This window comes from Coregonus clupeaformis, unplaced genomic scaffold (assembly GCF_020615455.1).
Source record: "Coregonus clupeaformis isolate EN_2021a unplaced genomic scaffold, ASM2061545v1 scaf0536, whole genome shotgun sequence".
NCBI lineage: Eukaryota > Metazoa > Chordata > Actinopteri > Salmoniformes > Salmonidae > Coregonus > Coregonus clupeaformis.
The window spans coordinates 151,657-177,023 of record NW_025533991.1 but is presented as its reverse complement, the minus strand read 5'-3'; the positions used below and the strand labels follow the sequence as shown (position 1 = coordinate 177,023).

The 25,367-nt window shown below is 43.4% G+C and overlaps 1 protein-coding gene across 1 annotated transcript in view; it reads right to left on the bottom strand.

Annotated features, from left to right (window-relative positions):
* LOC121531453 (calcium and integrin-binding family member 2) overlaps positions 1-25,367 on the bottom strand; it is a 46,401-nt gene that overhangs the window by 2,624 nt on the left and 18,410 nt on the right. The gene's annotated exons all lie outside the window — the stretch shown is intronic.

Genomic DNA, 25,367 nt, shown 5'->3' with positions numbered 1-25,367 from the left:
TGTGCCTTTCCAAATCAAGTCCAATCAATTGAAAGTGGGGGGAAAAAGTATTTAGTCAGCCACCAATTGTACAAGTTCTCCCACTTAAAAAGATGAGAGAGGCCTGTAATTTTCATCATAGGTACACGTCAACTATGACAGACAAATTGAGAAAGAAAAATCCAGAAAATCACATTGTAGGATTTTTAATGAATTTATTTGCAAATTATGGTGGAAAATAAGTATTTGGTCACCTACAAACAAGCAAGATATCTGGCTCTTTTAGACCTGTAACTTCTTCTTTAAGAGGTTCCTCTGTCCTCCACTCGTTACCTGTATTAATGGCACCTGTTTGAACTTGTTATCAGTATAAAGACACCTGTCCACAACCTCAAACAGTCACACTCCAAACTCCACTATGGCCAAGACCAAAGAGCTGTCAAAGGACACCAGAAACAAAATTGTAGACCTGCACCAGGCTGGGAAGACTGAATCTGCAATAGGTAAGCAGCTTGGTTTGAAGAAATCAACTGTGGAAGCAATTATTAGGAAATGGAAGACATACAAGACCACTGATAATCTCCCTCGATCTGGGGCTCCACGCAAGATCTCACCCCGTGGGGTCAAAATGATCACAAGAACGGTGAGCAAAAATCCCAGAACCACACGGGGGGACCTAGTGAATGACCTGCAGAGAGCTGGGACAAAAGTAACAGAGCCTACCATCAGTAACACACTATGCCGCCAGGGACTCAAATCCTGCAGTGCCAGACGTGTCCCCCTGCTTAAGCCAGTACATGTCCAGGCCCGTCTGAACTTTTTGGTAAAAACTCAACTCGTTGTGTTTGGAGGACAAAGAATGCTGAGTTGCATCCAAAGAACACCATACCTACTGTGAAGCATGGGGGTGGAAACATCATGCTTTGGGGCTGTTTTTCTGCAAAGGGACCAGGACGACTGATCCGTGTAAAGGAAAGAATGAATGGGGCCATGTATTGTGAGATTTTGAGTGAAAACCTCCTTCCAAGGGCATTGAAGATGAAACGTGGCTGGGTCTTTCAGCATGACAATGATCCCAAACACACCGCCCGGGCAACGAAGGAGTGGCTTCGTAAGAAGCATTTCAAGGTTCTGGAGTGGCCTAAACAGTCTCCAGATCTCAACGCCATAGAAAATCTTTGGAGGGAGTTGAAAGTCCGTGTTGCCCAGCGACAGCCCCAAAACATCACTGCTCTAGAGGAGATCTGCACGGAGGAATGGGCCAAAATAACAGCAACAGTGTGTGAAAACCTTGTGAAGACTTACAGAAAACGTTTGACCTGTGTCATTGCCAACAAAGGGTATATAACAAAGTATTGAGAAACTTTTGTTATTGACCAAATACTTATTTTCCACCATAATTTGCAAATAAATTCATTAAAAATCCTACAATGTGATTTTCTGGATTTTTCTTTTCTTATTTTGTCTGTCATAGTTGACGTGTACCTGTGATGAAAATTACAGGCCTCTCTCATCTTTTTAAGTGGGAGAACTTGCACAATTGGTGGCTGACTAAATACTTTTTTCCCCCACTGTATATATTTATATATAAAAAACATGGGGGATTGGAAATGATGCAGACAATTACATTGATTGAAGTTACAATCTATCTGCAATATTAAGCTGATCTACCCCCCATAAATATATTTTATATTTGAGATTCTTCAAATAGCCACCCGTTGCCTTAATAACAGCTTTGCACACTCATGGCATTCTCTCAACCAGCTTCATGAGGTAGTCACCTGGAATGCATTTCAATTAACAGGTTTGCCTTGTTAAAAGTTAATTTGTGGAATTTCTTTCCTTCTTAATGCGTTTGAGCCAATCAGTTGTGTTATCACAAGGTACAGTTGAAGTCGGAAGTTTACATACACCTTAGCCAAATACATTTAAACTCAGTTTTTCACAATTCCAGACATTTAATCCTAGTAAAAATTCCCTGTCTTAGGTCAGTTAGGATCACCACTTTATTTTAAGAAGGTGAAATGTCTGAATAATAGTAGAGAGAATTATTTATTTCAGCTTTTATTTCTTTCATCACATTCCCAGTGGGTCAGAAGTTTACATACACTCATTAGTATTTAGTAGCATTTCCTTTAAATTGTTTAACTTGGGTCAAATGTTTCGGGTAGCCTTCCACAAGCTTCCCACAATAAGTTGGGTGAATTTTGGCCCATTCCTCCTGACAGAGCTGGTGTAACTGAGTCAGGTTTGTAGGCCTCCTTGCTCGCACACACTTTTTCAGTTCTGCCCACATATTTTCTATAGGATTGAGGTCAGGGCTTTGTGATGGCCACTCCAATACCTTGACTTTGTTGTCCTTAAGCCCTTTTGCCACACGTTTGGAAGTATGCTTGGGGTCATTGTCCATTTGGAAGACCCATTTGCGACCAAGCTTTAACTTCCTGACTGATGTCTTGAGATGTTGCTTCAATATATCCACATAATTTTCCTTCCTCATGATGCCATCTATTTTGTGAAGTGCACCAGTCCCTCCTGCAGCAAAGCACCCCCACAGCATGATCCTGCCACCCCCGTGCTTCACGGTTGGGATGGTGTTCTTCGGCTTGCAAGCACCACCTTTTTCCTCCAAACATAACGATGGTCATTATGGCCAAACAGTTCTATTTTTGTTTAATCAGACCAGAGGACATTTCTCCAAAAAGTACGATCTTGTCCCCATGTGCAGTTGCAAACCGTAGTTAGGCTTTTTTATGGCGGTTATGGAGCAGTGGCTTCTTCCTTGCTGAGCGACCTTTCAAATTATGTCGATATAGGACTTGTTTACTGTGGTTATAGATACTTTTGTACCTGTTTCTTCCAGCATCTTCACAAAGTCCTTTGCTGTTGTTCTGGGATTGATTTGCACTTTTCGCACCAAAGTACATTAATCTCTAGGAGACAGAACGCATCTCTTTCCTGAGCGGTAAGACGGCTGCATGGTCCCATGGTGTTTATACTTGCGTACTATTGTTTGTACAGATGAACGTGGTACATTCAGTCGTTTGGAAATTGCTCCCAAGGATGAACCAGACTTGTGGAGGTCTACAATGTTTTTTCTGAGGTCTTGGCTGATTTCTTTTGATTTTCCCATGATGTCAAGCAAAGAGACACTTAGTTTGAAGGTAGGCCTTGAAATACATCCACAGGTACACCTCCAATTTACTAAAATTATGTCAATTAGCCTAATGGAAACTTCTAAAGCCATTACATCTTTTTCTGGAATTTTCCAAGCTGTTTAAAGGCACAGTCAACTTATTGTATGTAAACTTCTGACCCACTGGAATTGTGATACAGTGAATTATATGTGAAATAATCTGTCTGTAAACAATTGTTGGAAAAATTACTTGTTTCATGCACAAAGTAGATGTCCTAACCAACTTGCCAAAACTATAGTTTTTTAACAAGAAATGTGTGGATTGGTTGAAAAATGAGTTTTAATGACTCCAACCTAAGTGTACTTCCGACTTCAACAGTAAGAGTGGTATACAGAAGATAGCCCTATTTGGTGAAGCTATAGACACTGAACTAGTTCCTCCAGCTATAGAGACTGAACTAGTTCCTCCAGCTATAGAGACTGAACTAGTTTTCCAGCTATAGAGACTGAACTAGTTCCTCCAGCTATAGAGACTGAACTAGTTCCTCCAGCTATAGAGACTGAACTAGTTCCTCCAGCTATAGAGACTGAACTAGTTCCTCCAGCTATAGAGACTGAACTAGTTCCTCCTGCTATAGAGACTGAACTAGTTCCTCCAGCTATAGAGACTGAACTAGTTCCTCCAGCTATAGAGACTGAACTAGTTCCTCCAGCTATAGAGACTGAACTAATTCCTCCAGCTATAGAGACTGAACTAGTTCCTCCAGCTATAGAGACTGAACTAGTTCCTCCAGCTATAGAGACTGAACTAGTTCCTCCAGCTATAGAGACTGAACTAGTTCCTCCAGCTATAGAGACTGAACTAGTTATTCCAGCTATAGAGACTGAACTAGTTCCTCCAGCTATAGAGACTGAACTAGTTCCTCCAGCTATAGAGACTGAACTAGTTGTTCCAGCTATAGAGACTGAACTAGTTCCTCCAGCTATAGAGACTGAACTAGTTCCTCCAGCTATAGAGACTGAACTAGTTCCTCCAGCTATAGAGACTGAACTAGTTCCTCCAGCTATAGAGACTGAACTAGTTTTCCAGCTATAGAGACTGAACTAGTTCCTCCAGCTATAGAGACTGAACTAGTTCCTCCAGCTATAGAGACTGAACTAGTTTTCCAGCTATAGAGACTGAACTAGTTCCTCCAGCTATAGAGACTGAACTAGTTCCTCCAGCTATAGAGACTGAACTAGTTCCTCCAGCTATAGAGACTGAACTAGTTCCTCCAGCTATAGAGACTGAACTAGTTCCTCCAGCTATAGAGACTGAACTAGTTCCTCCAGCTATAGAGACTGAACTAGTTCCTCCAGCTATAGAGACTGAACTAGTTGTTCCAGCTATAGAGACTGAACTAGTTCCTCCAGCTATAGAGACTGAACTAGTTCCTCCAGCTATAGAGACTGAACTAGTTCCTCCAGCTATAGATACTGAACATATTTGCCACCCTTTGCCTTGATGACAGCTTTGCACACTCTTGGCATTCTCTCAACCACCTTCATGAGGTAGTCATCTGCATTTCAATTAACAGGTGTTCCTTGTTAAAAGTTAATTTGTGGAATTTATTTCCTTCTTAATGAGCCAATCAGTTGTGTTGTGACAAGGTAGGGGTGGTACACAGAAGATAGCCCTATTTGGTAAAAGACCAACTCCATATTATGGCAAGAACAGCTCAAATAAGCAAAGAGAAAAGACAGTCCATCATTACTTTAAGACATGAAGGTCAGTCAATACGGAAAATGTCAAGAACTTTGAAAGTTTCTTCAAGTGCAGTGGCAAAACCATCAAGCGCTATGATGAAACTGGCTCTCATGAGGCCTGCCACAGGAATGGAAGACCCAGAGTTACCTCTGCTGCAGAGGATAAGTTCATTAGAGTTACCAGCCTCAGAAATTGCTGCCCAAATAAATGCTTCACAGAGTTCAACTCACAGACACATCAACTGTTCAGAGGGGTCTGTGTGAATCAGGCCTTCATGGTCAAATTGCTACAACAACAAAAAACACTACTAAAGGACACCAATAAGAAGAAGAGACCTGCTTGGGCCAAGAAACACGAGCAATGGACATTAGACCGGTTGAAATGTGTCCTTTGGTCTGGAGTCCAAATTTGAGATTGTTGGTTACAACCACCGTGTCTTTGTGAGACGCGGTGTGGGTGAATGGATTATCTCCACATGTGTATTTCCCACTGTAAGACATGGGGGAGGAGGTGTTATGGTGTGGGGGTGCTTTTCTGGTGACACTGTCTGTGATTTATTTAGAATTCAAGGCACACTTAACCAGCATGGCTACCACAGCATTCTGCAGCGATACGCCATCCCATCTGGTTTGGGCTTAGTGGGACTATCATTAGTTTTTCAACAGGACAATGACCCAACACACCTCCAGGCTGTGTAAGGCTATTTTACCAAGAAGGAGAGTGATGGAGTGCTGCATCAGATGACCTGGCCTCCACAATCCCCCGACCTCAACCCAATTGAGATGCTTTGGGATGAGTCAGACGGCAGAGTGAAGGAAAAGCAGCCAACAAGTGCTCAGCATATGTGGGAACTTCTTCAAGACTGTTGGAAAAGCATTCCAGGTGAAGCTGGTTGAGAGAATGCCAAGAGTGTGCAAAGCTGTCATCTTTTTGGTTACTACATGATTCCATATGTGTTATTTGATCGTTTTGATGTCTTCACTATTATTCTACAATTTAGAAAATAGTAAAAATGAGTAGGTGTGTCCAAAGTATTGACTGGTACTCTATATAAATTAGCAAACATTTCTAAAAACCTTTTTTCGCTTTGTCATTATGCGGTATTGTGTATAGATTGATGAGGAAATTTTTTATTTAATCCATTTTAGAATAAGGCTGTAACTTAACAAAATGTGGAAAAAGTAAAGGGGTCTGAATACTTTCGAATGCACTGTATTTCTAATAATGTATTTATCCGGTCAAGCATGGTGGTGGTAGTGTGATGGTTTGGGGATGCTTTGCTGCCTCAGGACTTGGACGACTTGCCTTAATAGAAGGAACCATACATTATGCTCCGTATCAGAGAATTCTACAGGAGAATGTCAGGCCATCCGTCTGTGAGCTGAAGCTGAAGCGCAGCTGAGTCATGCAGCAAAACAATGATTCAAATCACACAATCAAGTCTACATGAAAATGGCTAAAAAGCAACACATTTGAAGTTTTGGAATGGCCTGGTCAAAGCCCAGACCTAATGCCAATTGAGATGTTGAGGCAGGACTTGAAACGAGCAGTTCATGCTTGAAAACCCACAAATGTCACTGAGTTACAGCAGTTCTGCATGGAAGAGTGGGCCAAAATTCCTCCACAGCAACGTGAGAGACTGATCAACAACTACAGGAAGCGTTTGGTTGGAGTCATTGCAGATAAAGTGTCACGATCGTTCATAGACGGGACGGACCAAGACGCAGCGTGAAATGCATCCATGTTTATTGAACTGAATAAACTTACAAAAACAACGAAACGTGACGTCGGAAGGCTAACACTAACAAGCCACACTAACCGAACACAAACAAAAACCCACAACACAGGCAGGAAAACTGGCTGCCTAAGTATGATCCCCAGTCAGAGACAACGAGTGACAGCTGCCTCTGATTGGGAACCACACCCGGCCAAACAGAAATACAAACATAGATTATTCACACCCTGACCAAACTAGCTAGAGTTATATAGGCCAAGGGCGTGACATAAAGGAGGCACAACCAGTTATTGAGTGTAAGGGGGCAATTACTTTTTCACACAGGAGCATTGGGTGTTGCATAACTTTATGACATAAATTTAAAAAGTATGTAATTTTGGGGTTATTTGTTCACTCAGGTTCTAATAGGTCTAATATTAGGTTTTGGTTGAAGATCTGATAACATTCAGTATAAAAAATATGCAAAAGTAGAGAAAATTAGAAAGGGGGCAAATACTTTTTCATGGCACTGTATTTATGATCGTACTAAACCGGCTCTGACGCTCGTCGGATGTGGCAGGGCTTGAAAACTATTACAGACTACAAAGGGAAGCACAGCCGCGAGCTGCCCAGTGACACAAGCCTACCAGACGAGCTAAACCACTTCTATGCTCGCTTCGAGGCAAGCAACACTGAAGCATGCATGAGAGCACCAGCTGTTCCGGATGACTATGTGATCACGCTCTCCGTAGCCGATGTGAGTAAGACTTTTAAGAAGGTCAACATTCACAAGGCCGCAGGGCCAGACGGATTACCAGGACGTGTACTCCGAGCATGTGCTGACCAACTGGCAAGTGTCTTCACTGACATTTTCAACATGGCCCTGACTGAGTCTGTAATACCAACATGTTTCAAGCAGACCACCATAGTCCCCGTGCCCAAGGACACTAAGATAACCTGCCTAAATGACTACCGACCCGTAGCACTGGCGTCTGTAGCCATGAAGTGCTTTGAAAGGCTGGTCATGGCTCACATCAACACCATTATCCCAGAAACCCTAGACCCACTCCAATTTGCATACCACCCCAACAGATCCACAGATGATGCAATCTCTATTGCACTCCACACTGCCCTTTCCCACCTAGACAAAAGGAACACCTACATGAGAATGCTATTCATTGACTACAGCTCAGCATTCAACACCATAGTGCCCTCAAAGCTCATCAGTAAGCTATGGACCCTGGGACTAAACACCTCCCTCTGCAACTGGATCCTGGACTTCCTGATGGGCCGCCCCCAGGTGGTAAGGGTAGGTAACAACACATCTGCCACGCTGATCCTCAACCCGGGGGCCCCTCAGGGGTGCGTGCTCAGTCCCCTCCTGTACTCCCTGTTCACCCATGTTTGCATGGCCAGGCACGACTCCAACACCATCATTAAGTTTGCCGACGACACAACAGTGGTAGGCCTGATCACCGACAAAGATGAGACAGCCTATAGGGAGGAGGTCAGAGACCTGGCCGTGTGGTGCCAGGATAACAACCTCTCCCTCAACGTGACCAAGACAAAGGAGATGATTGTGGACTACAGGGAAAAAAAAGAGGACTGAGCACGCCCCCATTCTCATCGACGGGGCTGTAGTGGAACAGGTTGAGAGCTTCAAGTTCCTTGGTGTCCACATCACCAACAAACTATCATGGTCCAAACACACCAAGACAGTCGTGAAGAGGGCACGACAAAGCCTATTCCCCCTCAGGAGACTGAAAAGATTTGGCATGGGTCCTCAGATCCTCAACAAATTCTACAGCTGCACCATCGAGAGCATCCTGACTGGTTGCATCACCGCCTGGTATGGCAACTGCTCGGCCTCCGACTGCAAGGCACTACAGAGGGTAGTGCGTACGGCCCAGTACATCACTTCCTACCATCCAGGACCTCTATACCAGGTGGTGTCAGAGGAAGGCCCCTCAAAATTGTCAAAGACTCCAGCCACCCTAGTCATAGACTGTTCTCTCTGCTACCGCACGGCAAGCGGTACCGGAGTGCCAAGTCTAGGTCCAAAAGACTTCTCAATAACTTCTACCCCCAAGCCATAAGATTCCTGAACAGCTAATCATGGCTACCCGGACTATTTGCACTGCCCCCCCATCCCATCTTTTTACGCTGCTGCTACTCTGTTAATTATTTATGCATAGTCACTTTAACTCTACCCACATTTGTACATATTACTTCAACTACCTCAACTAGCCGGTGCCCCCGCACATTGACTCTGCACCGGTACCCCCCTGTATATATAGCCTCCCTACTGTTATTTTATTTTACTTCTGCTCTTTTTTTCTCAACACTTTTTTGTTGTTGTTTTATTTTACTTATTTATTAAAAATAAATGCACTGTTGGTTATGGGCTGTAAGTAAGCATTTCACTGTAATGTCTGCACCTGTTGTATTCGGCGCATGTGGCCAAAACCTTTTGATTTGATTTGATTTGATTTGATTAGACTGGCTGGGGCCAATATATTTATCCCTGTATTAACTGCCTGGGGCCAAAACATTTATCCCTGGATTTGACAGTATGGGGCCAATATATTTTTCCCTGAATTTGACTGTCTGGGGCCAATATATTAATCAGTGTATTAGACTGAATTGGGCCAATATATTTATCCCTGTATTAACCTCTTAAGGATCTGACCCTTTTTTTCCATTTTCGCCTACAATGACATACCCAAATCTAACTGCCTGTAGCTCAGGACCTGAAGCAAGGATATGCATATTCTTGATACCATTTGAAAGGAAACACTTTGAAGTTTGTGGAAATTAATGTAGGAGAATGTAACACATTAGATCTGGTAAAAGATAATACAAACAAAACTACATGCGTTTTCTATTTATTTTTTTGTAATCATCTTTGAAATGCAAGAGAAAGGCCACAATATAATACTGCAGATTAGGTGCAAAGTAGATTTTGGCCACTAGATGGCAGCAGTGTGTGTGCAACGTTTCAAATTGATCCAGTGAAGCATTGCAATACTGGACTACTTTGTATCAAGTCTGCCCAAATGTGCCGAATTGGTCAATTGATACATTTTCAAGTACATAACTATAGAGAACATAAAAAAATGATATGGTAATACAAAATGTAAGTTTACACACTCCCAGGAAAGTCATACATGATGGATCATTAGCTTATACACTAACTTTCACATATCTAGATGGCCGGGCGGGGTGGGTGTGGAGCCAGAGACAGCAGGGGTTCAAACTGTTGAACCCAGTTCCTATATTTGAATATAAAAAATTGATTTTATCAAACAAGACTATGCTACATTTTATCTCTGGGACCCTTAGGATGACAAATCAGAGCAAGATTACTGAATGTAAGTACATTATTTACCTTCAGAGGTGAACGTATCAAACCAGTTGCCGTGCTAAGTTTTTTTGTTGTTGTGCACTCTCCTCAAACAATAGCATGGTATTTCTTCACTGTAATAGCTACTGTAAATTGGACAGTGCAGTTAGATTAACAAGAATGTAAGCTTTCTGCCCATATAAGACATGTCTATGTCCTGGAAAGTTTGCTGTTACTTACAACAGTCATGCTAATCACATTAGGTCACGTTAGCTCAACCGTCCCGTATACGGGACACTGATCCCGTAGAGGTTAACTGGCTGGGTGCATCCTGTTTCCATTGATCATCCTTGAGATGTTTCTACAACTTGATTGGAGTCCACCTGTGGTAAATTCAATTGATTGGACATGATTTGGAAAGGCACACACCTGTCTATTTAAGGTCCCACAGTTGACAGTGCATGTCAGAGCAAAAACCAAGCTATGTCGAAGGAATTGTCTGTATAGCTCCGAGACAGGATTGTGTCAAGGCACAGATCTGGGGAAGGGTCCCAAAAAATTATGCAGCATTGAAGGTCCCCAAGAACACAGTGGCCTCCGTCATTCATTAATGGAATATGTTTGATACAATCAAGACTCTTCCTAGAGCTGGCTGCCCGGCCAAACTGAGCAATTGGGAAGGAAGGGCTTTGGTCAGGGAGGTGACCAAGAACCTGATGGTCACTCTGACAGAGTTCTAGAGTTCCTTTGTGGAGATGGGAGAACCTTCCAGAAGGACAACTATCTCTGCAGCACTCCACCAATCAGGCCTTTATGGTAGAGTGGCTCCTCAGTAAACGGCACATGACAGCCCGCTTGGAGTTTGCCAAAAGGCACCTAAAGACTCTCAGACAATTAGAAACAAGATTCTCTGGTCTGATGAAAACAAGATTGAACTCTTTGGCCTGAATGCCAAGCGTCATGTCTGGAGAAAACCTGGCACCATCGCTATGGTGAAGAATGGTGGTGGCAGCATCATGCTGTGGGGATGTTTTTCAGCGGCAGGAACTGGGAGACTAGTCAGTATTGAGGCAAAGATGAACAGAGCAAAGTACAGAGAGATCCTTGATGAAAACATTTACATTTACATTTTAGTCATTTAGCAGACGCTCTTATCCAGAGCGACTTACAGTTAGTGAGTGCATACATTTTTTTATTTTTTTTATTTTTCATACTGGCCCCCCGTGGGAATCAAACCCACAACCCTGGCGTTGCAAACGCCATGTTCTACCAACTGAGCTACATCCCTGCCGGCCATTCCCTCCCCTACCCTGGACGACGCTGGGCCAATTGTGCGCCGCCCCATGGGTCTCCCGGTCGCGGCCGGCTACGACAGAGCCTGGATTCGAACCAGGATCTCTAGTGGCACAGCTAGCACTGCGATGCAGTGCCTTAGACCACTGCGCCACTCGGAATACACAAAAAAAAAAACTGCTCCAGAGCGCTCAGGACCTCAGACTGGGGCGAAGGTTCACTTTCCAACAGGACAACAACTCTAAGCACACAGCCAAGACAACGCAGGAGTGGCTTCGGGTCAAGTCTCTTTATGTCCTTGAGTGGCCCAGCCAGAGCCCGGACTTGAACCCGATCAAACATCTCTGGAGAGCCCTGAAAATAGCAGTGCAACTATATAAGAAGGCTCAAGTCTGTAATCGCTGCCTAAGGTGCTTCAACAAAGTACTGAGTAAAGGGTCTGAAAACTTATGTAAATGCGATTATTCAGTTTTTTATTTGTAATACATTTGAAAACATGTCTAAAAACCTGTTTTTTCTTTGTCTTTATGGGGTATTGTGTGTAGATTGATGAGGAAAAAAACTATTTTATAAATTTTAGAATAAGGCTGTAACGTAACAAAATGTGGAAAAGGTCAAGGGGTCAGAATACTTTCCGAATGCACTGTATATTTGACTGTATGGGTCCAAAATATTTATCCCTGGATTTGACTGGCTGGGGCCAAAATATTTATCCCTGGATTTGACTGGCTGGGGCCAAAATATTTATCCCTGGATTTGACTGGCTGGGGCCAAAATATTTATCCCTGGATTTGACTGGCTGGGGCCAAAATATTTATCCCTGGATTTGACTGGCTGAGGCCAAAATATTTATCCCTGGATTTGACTGGCTGGGGCCAAAATATTTATCCCTGGATTTGACTGGCTGGGGCAAAAATATTTATCCCTGGATTTGACTGGCTGGGGCCAAAATATTTATCCCTGGATTTGACTGGCTGGGGCCAAAATATTTATCCCTGGATTTGACTGGCTGGGGCCAAAATATTTATCCCTGGATTTGACTGGCTGGGTCCAAAATATTTATCCCTGACTGGACCCAGCTCATAGTGACACACACAAAGAGACAGACAGACAGAGAAAGAGTCAACATTTACATTTTAGTCATTTAGCAGACACTCTTATCCAGAGCGACTTACAGTTAGCGCATACATTATTTTATCGAACCCACAACCCTGGCGTTGCAAACGCCATGCTCTACCAACTGAGCTACATCCCCTGCCGGCCATTCTCTCCCCTACCCTGGGCCAATTGTGCACCGCCTTAGACCACTGCGCCACTCGGGAGATCCTAACACAGCTCATAACAGAAAGGGGCTCAACGTCAGAGTGTTTTTAGGCATGACCCCTCTCGTTCCCAGTGGGCAAGATGGCTTTTAGGCATGACCCCTCTCGTTCCCAGTGGGCAAGATGGCTTTTAGGCATGACCCCTCTCGTTCCCAGTGGGCAAGATGGCTTTTAGGCATGACCCCTCTCGTTCCCAGTGGGCAAGATGGCTTTTAGGCATGACCCCTCTCGTTCCCAGTGGGCAAGATGGCTTTTAGGCATGACCCCTCTCGTTCCCAGTGGGCAAGATGGCTTTTAGGCATGACCCCTCTCGTTCCCAGTGGGCAAGATGGCTTTTAGGCATGACCCCTCTCGTTCCCAGTGGGCAAGATGGCTTTTAGGCATGACCCCTCTCGTTCCCAGTGGGCAAGATGGGTTGAAATGTAATGTAGGTCATTCCAGTGTCAAACCCCCCGGGCTGTATCTGCTCTGTAATTCCAGTGTCAAACCCCCCGGGCTGTATCTGCTCTGTAATTCCAGTGTCAAACCCCCCGGGCTGTATCTGCTCTGTAATTCCAGTGTCAAACCCCCGGGCTGTATCTGCTCTGTAATTCCAGTGTCAAACCCCCCGGGCTGTATCTGCTCTGTAATTCCAGTGTCAAACCCCCCGGGCTGTATCTGCTCTGTAATTCCAGTGTCAAACCCCCCGGGCTGTATCTGCTCTGTAATTCCAGTGTCAACCCCCGGGCTGTATCTGCTCTGTAATTCCAGTGTCAAACCCCCGGGCTGTATCTGCTCTGTAATTCCAGTGTCAAACCCCCCGGGCTGTATCTGCTCTGTAATTCCAGTGTCAAACCCCCCGGGCTGTGTCTGCTCTGTAATTCCAGTGTCAAACCCCCCGGGCTGTGTCTGCTCTGTAATTCCAGTGTCAAACCCCCCGGGCTGTATCTGCTCTGTAATTCCAGTGTCAAACCCCCCGGGCTGTGTCTGCTCTGTAATTCCAGTGTCAAACCCCCCGGGCTGTGTCTGCTCTGTAATTCCAGTGTCAAACCCCGGGCTGTATCTGCTCTGTAATTCCAGTGTCAAACCCCCGGGCTGTATCTGCTCTGTAATTCCAGTGTCAAACCCCCGGGCTGTGTCTGCTCTGTAATTCCAGTGTCAAACCCCCGGGCTGTATCTGCTCTGTAATTCCAGTGTCAAACCCCCGGGCTGTATCTGCTCTGTAATTCCAGTGTCAAACCCCCGGGCTGTATCTGCTCTGTAATTCCAGTGTCAAACCCCCGGGCTGTATCTGCTCTGTAATTCCAGTGTCAAACCCCCGGGCTGTGTCTGCTCTGTAATTCCAGTGTCAAACCCCCCGGGCTGTGTCTGCTCTGTAATTCCAGTGTCAAACCCCGGGCTGTGTCTGCTCTGTAATTCCAGTGTCAAACCCCCGGGCTGTATCTGCTCTGTAATTCCAGTGTCAAACCCCCCGGGCTGTATCTGCTCTGTAATTCCAGTGTCAAACCCCCCGGGCTGTATCTGCTCTGTAATTCCAGTGTCAAACCCCCCGGGCTGTGTCTGCTCTGTAATTCCAGTGTCAAACCCCCCGGGCTGTATCTGCTCTGTAATTCCAGTGTCAAACCCCCCGGGCTGTATCTGCTCTGTAATTCCAGTGTCAAACCCCCGGGCTGTATCTGCTCTGTAATTCCAGTGTCAAACCCCGGGCTGTGTCTGCTCTGTAATTCCAGTGTCAAACCCCCGGGCTGTATCTGCTCTGTAATTCCAGTGTCAAACCCCCGGGCTGTATCTGCTCTGTAATTCCAGTGTCAAACCCCCGGGCTGTATCTGCTCTGTAATTCCAGTGTCAAACCCCCGGGCTGTATCTGCTCTGTAATTCCAGTGTCAAACCCCCGGGCTGTATCTGCTCTGTAATTCCAGTGTCAAACCCCCGGGCTGTATCTGCTCTGTAATTCCAGTGTCAAACCCCGGGCTGTATCTGCTCTGTAATTCCAGTGTCAAACCCCCCGGGCTGTATCTGCTCTGTAATTCCAGTGTCAAACCCCCCGGGCTGTATCTGCTCTGTAATTCCAGTGTCAAACCCCCCGGGCTGTATCTGCTCTGTAATTCCAGTGTCAAACCCCCCGGGCTGTGTCTGCTCTGTAATTCCAGTGTCAAACCCCCCGGGCTGTGTCTGCTCTGTAATTCCAGTGTCAAACCCCCCGGGCTGTATCTGCTCTGTAATTCCAGTGTCAAACCCCCCGGGCTGTATCTGCTCTGTAATTCCAGTGTCAAACCCCCCGGGCTGTATCTGCTCTCTACAGCTGGAGCTCGGTGTATTGTACCTGCTCAGACGTCAACTCCATGGGGGACTGAATGTGCAGTCATCTGAAGACTGATCTCAATGCTAATGTATGAATGAAAACAGGTGGATCAGGATCAACAATATGTATCTAATGCCAGTAATAGTAATGTTGTCCCCTGCAACATGACAGCACCACAAGGAAAGATCCATCTCCAAGCCATCTCCATCAATAGCTCCTTGGATCCAGACCCCTGGCCCTTCAGCCTCTGTCTTGGCCCCAGAGCCAGTCAGGTGAACATCCTCTCTGACACCTCAAAGAGCTGTGAATCACTGTGCAAGTGAGCAGACCTCATCTCCATGTGATGGGAGACCTAATGTATAGTCATCTACAGACAGATATCAACGCTAATGAGCTAATGCTAATGTAGGAACTAAAATATCCTCTGACACCTCAGCCTGCAGTGAATCACTCTGGTGCTCAACATCAACACAGCTAATTAACACCTCAGCATGCAGTAGGCAGGAGCTGTCAGAGTTATGAAGTCTGTTGATGCCATGAGACTCTAGGATACAGGGAGCTGTCAGAGTTATGAAGTCTGTTGATGCCGTGATGACTCTAGGATACAGGGAGCTGTCAGAGTTATGAAGTCTGTTGATGCCGTGATGACTCTAGGATACAGGGAGCTGTCAGAGTTATGAAGTCTGTTGATGCCGTGATGACTCTAGGATACAGGGAGCTGTCAGAGTTATGAAGTCTGTTGATGCCGTGATGACTCTAGGATACAGAAGCTGTCAGAGTTATGAAGTCTGTTGATGCCGTGATGACTCTAGGATACAGGGAGCTGTCAGAGTTATGAAGTCTGTTGATGCCGTGATGACTCTAGGATACAGGGAGCTGTCAGAGTTATGAAGTCTGTTGATGCCGTGATGACTCTAGGATACAGGAGCTGTCAGAGTTATGAAGTCTGTTGATGCCGTGATGACTCTAGGATACAGGGAGCTGTCAGAGTTATGAAGTCTGTTGATGCCGTGATGACTCTAGGATACAGGGAGCTGTCAGAGTTATGAAGTCTGTTGATGCCGTGATGACTCTAGGATACAGGGAGCTGTCAGAGTTATGAAGTCTGTTGATGCCGTGATGACTCTAGGATACAGGGAGCTGTCAGACAACCATCAATCAATGCTGGCTCTGACTACTGTCCATCTTGGCTCCTACACCTCAAACAGCTTTTACCCGGTCTGAGTCCCAAATGACACCCTATTCCCTACGTAGGGCCCTGGTCAGATGTAGTGCACCACATAGGGAATAGGGTGCCATTTGGGACTCACCAACAGCCTTTATAGGCCCTGGAGCCATTATGTCCCTACCCCATTATGAGGCACTCTAAAAGCTGTAGCCTCCGGCTGGGGGAGGAAGGAAAGACAGTGGCTGGCTGAGTGATCATGATGGTTCGTCTATATGAATACAAATACATTTTAGCAGACGCTCTTATCCAGAGCGACTTACAGTTAGTGAGTGCATACATTTTTCATACTTGCCCCCCGTGGGAATCGAACCCACAACCCTGGCGTTGCAAGCGCCATGCTCTACCCACTGAGCTACAGGGGGTTATAAAACACACCCTTTATCTCTGCAGTAGAAAGCTCTTTTCCAACATCACCCCCCTGTAGGAATGGAATGGACACCTATACAACTAAATGGAATGGACACCTATACAACTAAATGGAATGGACACCTATACAACTAAATGGAATGGACACCTATACAACTAAATGGAATGGACACCTATACAACTAAATGGAATGGACACCTATACAACTAAATGGAATGGACACCTATACAACTAAATGGAATGGACACCTATACAACTAAATGGAATGGACACCTATACAACTAAATGGAATGGACACCTATACAACTAAATGGAATGGACACCTATACAACTAAATGGAATGGACACCTATACAACTAAATGGAATGGACACCTATACAACTAAATGGAATGGACACCTATACAACTAAATGGAATGGACACCTATACAACTAAATGGAATGGACACCTATACAACTAAATGGAATGGACACCTATACAACTAAATAATTATCTAAAGACTTGGTTTAGAAGCAGCATTTCACACACACACACACAGAAAACAAGTACACACACATACACACACACACACACACACATATACACACACACACATATACACACACACACACACACACAGAAAACAACTACACACAATGTATTATGAACAGAAAAGTGATGGCACCTGCCATTAGAAAACAATCCCCTCCTATAAAGAAGGATGGTTATTAGGAATCAAACAACATGTACTCTCAGTGCCACGGTTCAAACACTACATTTACTGACTTAAATCAGCCTGGGGTAATTGATGTATTACTGACTGAAATCAGCCTGGGGTAATTGATGTATTACTGACTGAAATCAGCCTGGGGTAATTGATGTATTACTGACTGAAATCAGCCTGGGGTAATTGATGTATTACTGACTGAAATCAGCCTGGGGTAATTGATGTATTACTGACTGAAATCAGCCTGGGGTAATTGATGTATTACCGACTGAAATCAGCCTGGGGTAATTGATGTATTACTGACTGAAATCAGCCTGGGGTAATTGATGTATTACTGACTGAAATCAGCCTGGGGTAATTGATGTATTACCGACTGAAATCAGCCTGGGGTAATTGATGTATTACCGACTGAAATCAGCCTGGGGTAATTGATGTATTACCGACTTAAATCAGCCTGGGGTAATTGATGTATTACTGACTGAAATCAGCCTGGGGTAATTGATGTATTACTGACTGAAATCAGCCTGGGGTAATTGATGTATTACTGACTGAAATCAGCCTGGGGTAATTGATGTATTACTGACTGAAATCAGCCTGGGGTAATTGATGTATTACTGACTGAAATCAGCCTGGGGTAATTGATGTATTACTGACTGAAATCATCCTGGGGTAATTGATGTATTACTGACTGAAATCAGCCTGGGGTAATTGATGTATTACTGACTGAAATCAGCCTGGGGTAATTGATGTATTACTGACTGAAATCAGCCTGGGGTAATTGATGTATTACTGACTGAAATCAGCCTGGGGTAATTGATGTATTACCGACTGAAATCAGCCTGGGGTAATTGATGTATTACTGACTTAAATCAGCCTGGGGTAATTGATGTATTACTGACTTAAATCAGCCTGGGGTAATTGATGTACTACTGACTGAAATCAGCCTGGGGTAATTGATGTATTACTGACTGAAATCAGCCTGGGGTAATTGATGTATTACTGACTGAAATCAGCCTGGGGTAATTGATGTATTACTGACTGAAATCAGCCTGGGGTAATTGATGTATTACTGACTGAAATCATCCTGGGGTAATTGATGTATTACTGACTGAAATCAGCCTGGGGTAATTGATGTATTACTGACTGAAATCAGCCTGGGGTAATTGATGTATTACTGACTGAAATCAGCCTGGGGTAATTGATGTATTACTGACTGAAATCAGCCTGGGGTAATTGATGTATTACCGACTTAAATCAGCCTGGGGTAATTGATGTATTACTGACTGAAATCAGCCTGGGGTAATTGATGTATTACTGACTTAAATCAGCCTGGGGTAATTGATGTATTACCGACTGAAATCAGCCTGGGGTAATTGATGTGTTACCGACTGAAATCAGCCTGGGGTAATTGATGTATTACCGACTTAAATCAGCCTGGGGTAATTGATGTATTACCGACTGAAATCAGCCTGGGGTAATTGATGTATTACTGACTGAAATCAGCCTGGGGTAATTGATGTATTACTGACTGAAATCAGCCTGGGGTAATTGATGTATTACTGACTGAAATCAGCCTGGGGTAATTGATGTATTACTGACTGAAATCAGCCTGGGGTAATTGATGTATTACTGACTGAAATCAGCCTGGGGTAATTGATGTATTACTGACTGAAATCAGCCTGGGGTAATTGATGTATTACTGACTGAAATCATCCTGGGGTAATTGATGTATTACTGACTGAAATCAGCCTGGGGTAATTGATGTATTACTGACTGAAATCAGCCTGGGGTAATTGATGTATTACTGACTGAAATCAGCCTGGGGTAATTGATGTATTACTGACTGAAATCAGCCTGGGGTAATTGATGTATTACCGACTTAAATCAGCCTGGGGTAATTGATGTATTACTGACTTAAATCAGCCTGGGGTAATTGATGTATTACTGACTGAAATCAGCCTGGGGTAATTGATGTATTACCGACTGAAATCAGCCTGGGGTAATTGATGTATTACCGACTGAAATCAGCCTGGGGTAATTGATGTATTACCGACTTAAATCAGCCTGGGGTAATTGATGTATTACTGACTGAAATCAGCCTGGGGTAATTGATGTATTACTGACTTAAATCAGCCTGGGGTAATTGATGTATTACTGACTGAAATCAGCCTGGGGTAATTGATGTATTACTGACTGAAATCAGCCTGGGGTAATTGATGTATTACTGACTGAAATCAGCCTGGGGTAATTGATGTATTACTGACTGAAATCAGCCTGGGGTAATTGATGTATTACTGACTGAAATCAGCCTGGGGTAATTGATGTACTACTGACTGAAATCAGCCTGGGGTAATTGATGTATTACTGACTGAAATCAGCCTGGGGTAATTGATGTATTACCGACTTAAATCAGCCTGGGGTAATTGATGTATTACTGACTTAAATCAGCCTGGGGTAATTGATGTATTACCGACTTAAATCAGCCTGGGGTAATTGATGTATTACTGACTGAAATCAGCCTGGGGTAATTGATGTATTACCGACTGAAATCAGCCTGGGGTAATTGATGTATTACCGACTTAAATCAGCCTGGGGTAATTGATGTATTACTGACTGAAATCAGCCTGGGGTAATTGATGTATTACTGACTTAAATCAGCCTGGGGTAATTGATGTATTACTGACTGAAATCAGCCTGGGGTAATTGATGTATTACTGACTGAAATCAGCCTGGGGTAATTGATGTATTACTGACTGAAATCAGCCTGGGGTAATTGATGTATTACTGACTGAAATCAGCCTGGGGTAATTGATGTTTTACCGACTGAAATCAGCCTGGGGTAATTGATGTATTACTGACTGAAATCAGCCTGGGGTATTTGATGTATTACTGACTGAAATCAGCCTGGGGTAATTTATGTATTACTGACTGAAATCAGCCTGGCGTAGCTGATGTATTACTGACTGAATTCAGCCTGGGGTAATTGATGTATTACTGACTGAAATCAGCCTGGGGGTAATTGATGTATTACTGACTGAAATCAGCCTGGGGTAATTGATGTATTACTGACTGAAATCAGCCTGGGGTAATTGATGTATTACCGACTGAAATCAGCCTGGGGTAATTGATGTATTACTGACTGAAATCAGCCTGGGGTAATTGATGTATTACTGACTGAAATCAGCCTGGGGTAATTGATGTATTACTGACTGAAATCAGCCTGGGGTAATTGATGTATTACTGACTGAAATCAGCCTGGGGTAATTGATGTATTACTGACTGAAATCAGCCTGGGGTAATTGATGTATTACTGACTGAAATCAGCCTGGGGTAATTGATGTATTACTGACTGAAATCAGCCTGGGGTAATTGATGTATTACTGACTGAAATCAGCCTGGGGTAATTGATGTATTACTGACTGAAATCAGCCTGGGGTAATTGATGTATTACTGACTGAAATCAGCCTGGGGTAATTGATGTATTACTGACTGAAATCAGCCTGGGGTAATTGATGTATTACTGACTGAAATCAGCCTGGGGTAATTGATGTATTACTGACTGAAATCAGCCTGGGGTAATTGATGTATTACTGACTGAAATCAGCCTGGGGTAATTGATGTATTACTGACTGAAATCAGCCTGGGGTAATTGATGTATTACTGACTGAAATCAGCCTGGGGTAATTGATGTATTACCGACTTAAATCAGCCTGGGGTAATTGATGTATTACCGACTGAAATCAGCCTGGGGTAATTGATGTATTACCGACTGAAATCAGCCTGGGGTAATTGATGTATTACTGACTGAAATCAGCCTGGGGTAATTGATGTTTTACCGACTGAAATCAGCCTGGGGTAATTGATGTATTACTGACTGAAATCAGCCTGGGGTATTTGATGTATTACTGACTGAAATCAGCCTGGGGTAATTGATGTATTACCGACTGAAATCAGCCTGGCGTAATTGATGTATTACCGACTGAATTCAGCCTGGGGTAATTGATGTATTACCGACTGAAATCAGCCTGGGGTAATTGATGTATTACTGACTGAATCAGCCTGGGGTAATTGATGTATTACTGACTGAAATCAGCCTGGGGTAATTGATGTATTACCGACTGAAATCAGCCTGGGGTAATTGATGTATTACTGACTGAAATCAGCCTGGGGTAATTGATGTATTACTGACTGAAATCAGCCTGGGGTAATTGATGTATTACTGACTGAAATCAGCCTGGGGTAATTGATGTATTACTGACTGAAATCAGCCTGGGGTAATTGATGTATTACTGACTGAAATCAGCCTGGGGTAATTGATGTATTACTGACTGAAATCAGCCTGGGGTAATTGATGTATTACTGACTGAAATCAGCCTGGGGTAATTGATGTATTACTGACTGAAATCAGCCTGGGGTAATTGATGTATTACTGACTGAAATCAGCCTGGGGTAATTGATGTATTACTGACTGAAATCAGCCTGGGGTAATTGATGTATTACTGACTGAAATCAGCCTGGGGTAATTGATGTATTACTGACTGAAATCAGCCTGGGGTAATTGATGTATTACTGACTGAAATCAGCCTGGGGTAATTGATGTATTACTGACTGAAATCAGCCTGGGGTAATTGATGTATTACTGACTGAAATCAGCCTGGGGTAATTGATGTATTACTGACTGAAATCAGCCTGGGGTAATTGATGTATTACTGACTGAAATCAGCCTGGGGTAATTGATGTATTACTGACTGAAATCAGCCTGGGGTAATTGATGTATTACTGACTGAAATCAGCCTGGGGTAATTGATGTATTACCGACTGAAATCAGCCTGGGGTAATTGATGTATTACCGACTGAAATCAGCCTGGGGTAATTGATGTATTACCGACTGAAATCAGCCTGGGGTAATTGATGTATTACTGACTGAAATCAGCCTGGGGTAATTGATGTATTACCGACTGAAATCAGCCTGGGGTAATTGATGTATTACTGACTGAAATCAGCCTGGGGTAATTGGTGTATTACTGACTGAAATCAGCCTGGGGTAATTGATGTATTACCGACTGAAATCAGCCTGGGGTAATTGATGTATTACTGACTGAAATCAGCCTGGGGTAATTGATTATTACTGACTGAAATCAGCCTGGGGTAATTGATGTATTACTGACTGAATTCAGCCTGGGGTAATTGATGTATTACTGACTGAAATCAGCCTGGGGTAATTGATGTATTACTGATAAAAAATCAGACTGGGGTAATTGATGTATTACCGACTTAAATCAGCCTGGGGTAATTGATGTATTACTGACTTAAATCAGCCTGGGGTAATTGATGTATTACTGACTTAAATTAGCCTGGGGTAATTGATGTATTACCGACTGAAATCAGCCTGGGGTAATTGATGTATTACCGACTGAAATCAGCCTGGGGTAATTGATGTATTACTGACTGAAATCAGCCTGGGGTAATTGATGTATTACTGACTGAAATCAGCCTGGGGTAATTGATGTATTACTGACTGAAATCAGCCTGGGGTAATTGATGTATTACTGACTGAAATCAGCCTGGGGTAATTGATGTATTACTGACTGAAATCAGCCTGGGGTAATTGATGTATTACTGACTGAAATCAGCCTGGGGTAATTGATGTATTACTGACTGAAATCAGCCTGGGGTAATTGATGTATTACTGACTGAAATCAGCCTGGGGTAATTGATGTATTACCGACTGAAATCAGCCTGGGGTAATTGATGTATTACCGACTGAAATCAGCCTGGGGTAATTGATGTATTACCGACTGAAATCAGCCTGGGGTAATTGATGTATTACCGACTGAAATCAGCCTGGGGTAATTGATGTATTACTGACTGAAATCAGCCTGGGGTAATTGATGTTTTACCGACTGAAATCAGCCTGGGGTAATTGATGTATTACTGACTGAAATCAGCCTGGGGTAATTGATGTATTACTGACTGAAATCAGCCTGGGGTAATTGATGTATTACTGACTGAAATCAGCCTGGGGTAATTGATGTATTACTGACTGAAATCAGCCTGGGGTAATTGATGTATTACTGACTGAAATCAGCCTGGGGTAATTGATGTATTACTGACTGAAATCAGCCTGGGGTAATTGATGTATTACCGACTGAAATCAGCCTGGGGTAATTGATGTATTACTGACTGAAATCAGCCTGGGGTAATTGATGTATTACTGACTGAAATCAGCCTGGGGTAATTGATGTATTACTGACTGAAATCAGCCTGGGGTAATTGATGTATTACTGACTGAAATCAGCCTGGGGTAATTGATGTATTACCGACTGAAATCAGCCTGGGGTAATTGATGTATTACTGACTGAAATCAGCCTGGGGTAATTGATGTATTACTGACTGAAATCAGCCTGGGGTAATTGATGTATTACTGACTGAAATCAGCCTGGGGTAATTGATGTATTACTGACTGAAATCAGCCTGGGGTAATTGATGTATTACCGACTTAAATCAGCCTGGGGTAATTGATGTATTACCGACTGAAATCAGCCTGGGGTAATTGATGTATTACTGACTTAAATCAGCCTGGGGTAATTGATGTATTACTGACTGAAATCAGCCTGGGGTAATTGATGTATTACTGACTGAAATCAGCCTGGGGTAATTGATGTATTACTGACTGAAATCAGCCTGGGGTAATTGATGTATTACTGACTGAAATCAGCCTGGGGTAATTGATGTATTACCGACTGAAATCAGCCTGGGGTAATTGATGTATTACTGACTGAAATCAGCCTGGGGTAATTGATGTATTACTGACTGAAATCAGCCTGGGGTAATTGATGTATTACTGACTGAAATCAGCCTGGGGTAATTGATGTATTACTGACTGAAATCAGCCTGGGGTAATTGATGTATTACTGACTGAAATCAGCCTGGGGTAATTGATGTATTACTGACTGAATTCAGCCTGGGGTAATTGATGTATTACTGACTGAAATCAGCCTGGGGTAATTGATGTATTACTGACTGAAATCAGCCTGGGGTAATTGATGTATTACTGACTGAAATCAGCCTGGGGTAATTGATGTATTACTGACTGAAATCAGCCTGGGGTAATTGATGTATTACTGACTGAAATCAGCCTGGGGTAATTGATGTATTACTGACTGAAATCAGCCTGGGGTAATTGATGTATTACTGACTGAAATCAGCCTGGGGTAATTGATGTATTACTGACTGAAATCAGCCTGGGGTAATTGATGTATTACTGACTGAAATCAGCCTGGGGTAATTGATGTATTACTGACTGAAATCAGCCTGGGGTAATTGATGTATTACTGACTGAAATCAGCCTGGGGTAATTGATGTATTACTGACTGAAATCAGCCTGGGGTAATTGATGTATTACTGACTGAAATCAGCCTGGGGTAATTGATGTATTACTGACTGAAATCAGCCTGGGGTAATTGATGTATTACTGACTGAAATCAGCCTGGGGTAATTGATGTATTACTGACTGAAATCAGCCTGGGGTAATTGATGTATTACTGACTGAAATCAGCCTGGGGTAATTGATGTATTACCGACTGAAATCAGCCTGGGGTAATTGATGTATTACCGACTTAAATCAGCCTGGGGTAATTGATGTATTACCGACTGAAATCAGCCTGGGGTAATTGATGTATTACCGACAGAAATCAGCCTGGGGTAATTGATGTATTACTGACTGAAATCAGCCTGGGGTAATTGATGTTTTACCGACTGAAATCAGCCTGGGGTAATTGATGTATTACTGACTGAAATCAGCCTGGGGTAATTGATGTATTACTGACTGAAATCAGCCTGGGGTAATTGATGTATTACTGACTGAAATCAGCCTGGCGTAGTTGATGTATTACTGACTGAATTCAGCCTGGGGTAATTGATGTATTACTGACTGAAATCAGCCTGGGGTAATTGATGTATTACTGACTGAATTCAGCCTGGGGTAATTGATGTATTACTGACTGAAATCAGCCTGGGGTAATTGATGTATTACCGACTTAAATCAGCCTGGGGTAATTGATGTATTACTGACTGAAATCAGCCTGGGGTAATTGATGTATTACCGACTGAAATCAGCCTGGGGTAATTGATGTATTACCGACTGAAATCAGCCTGGGGTAATTGATGTATTACTGACTGAAATCAGCCTGGGGTAATTGATGTATTACTGACTTAAATCAGCCTGGGGTAATTGATGTATTACTGACTG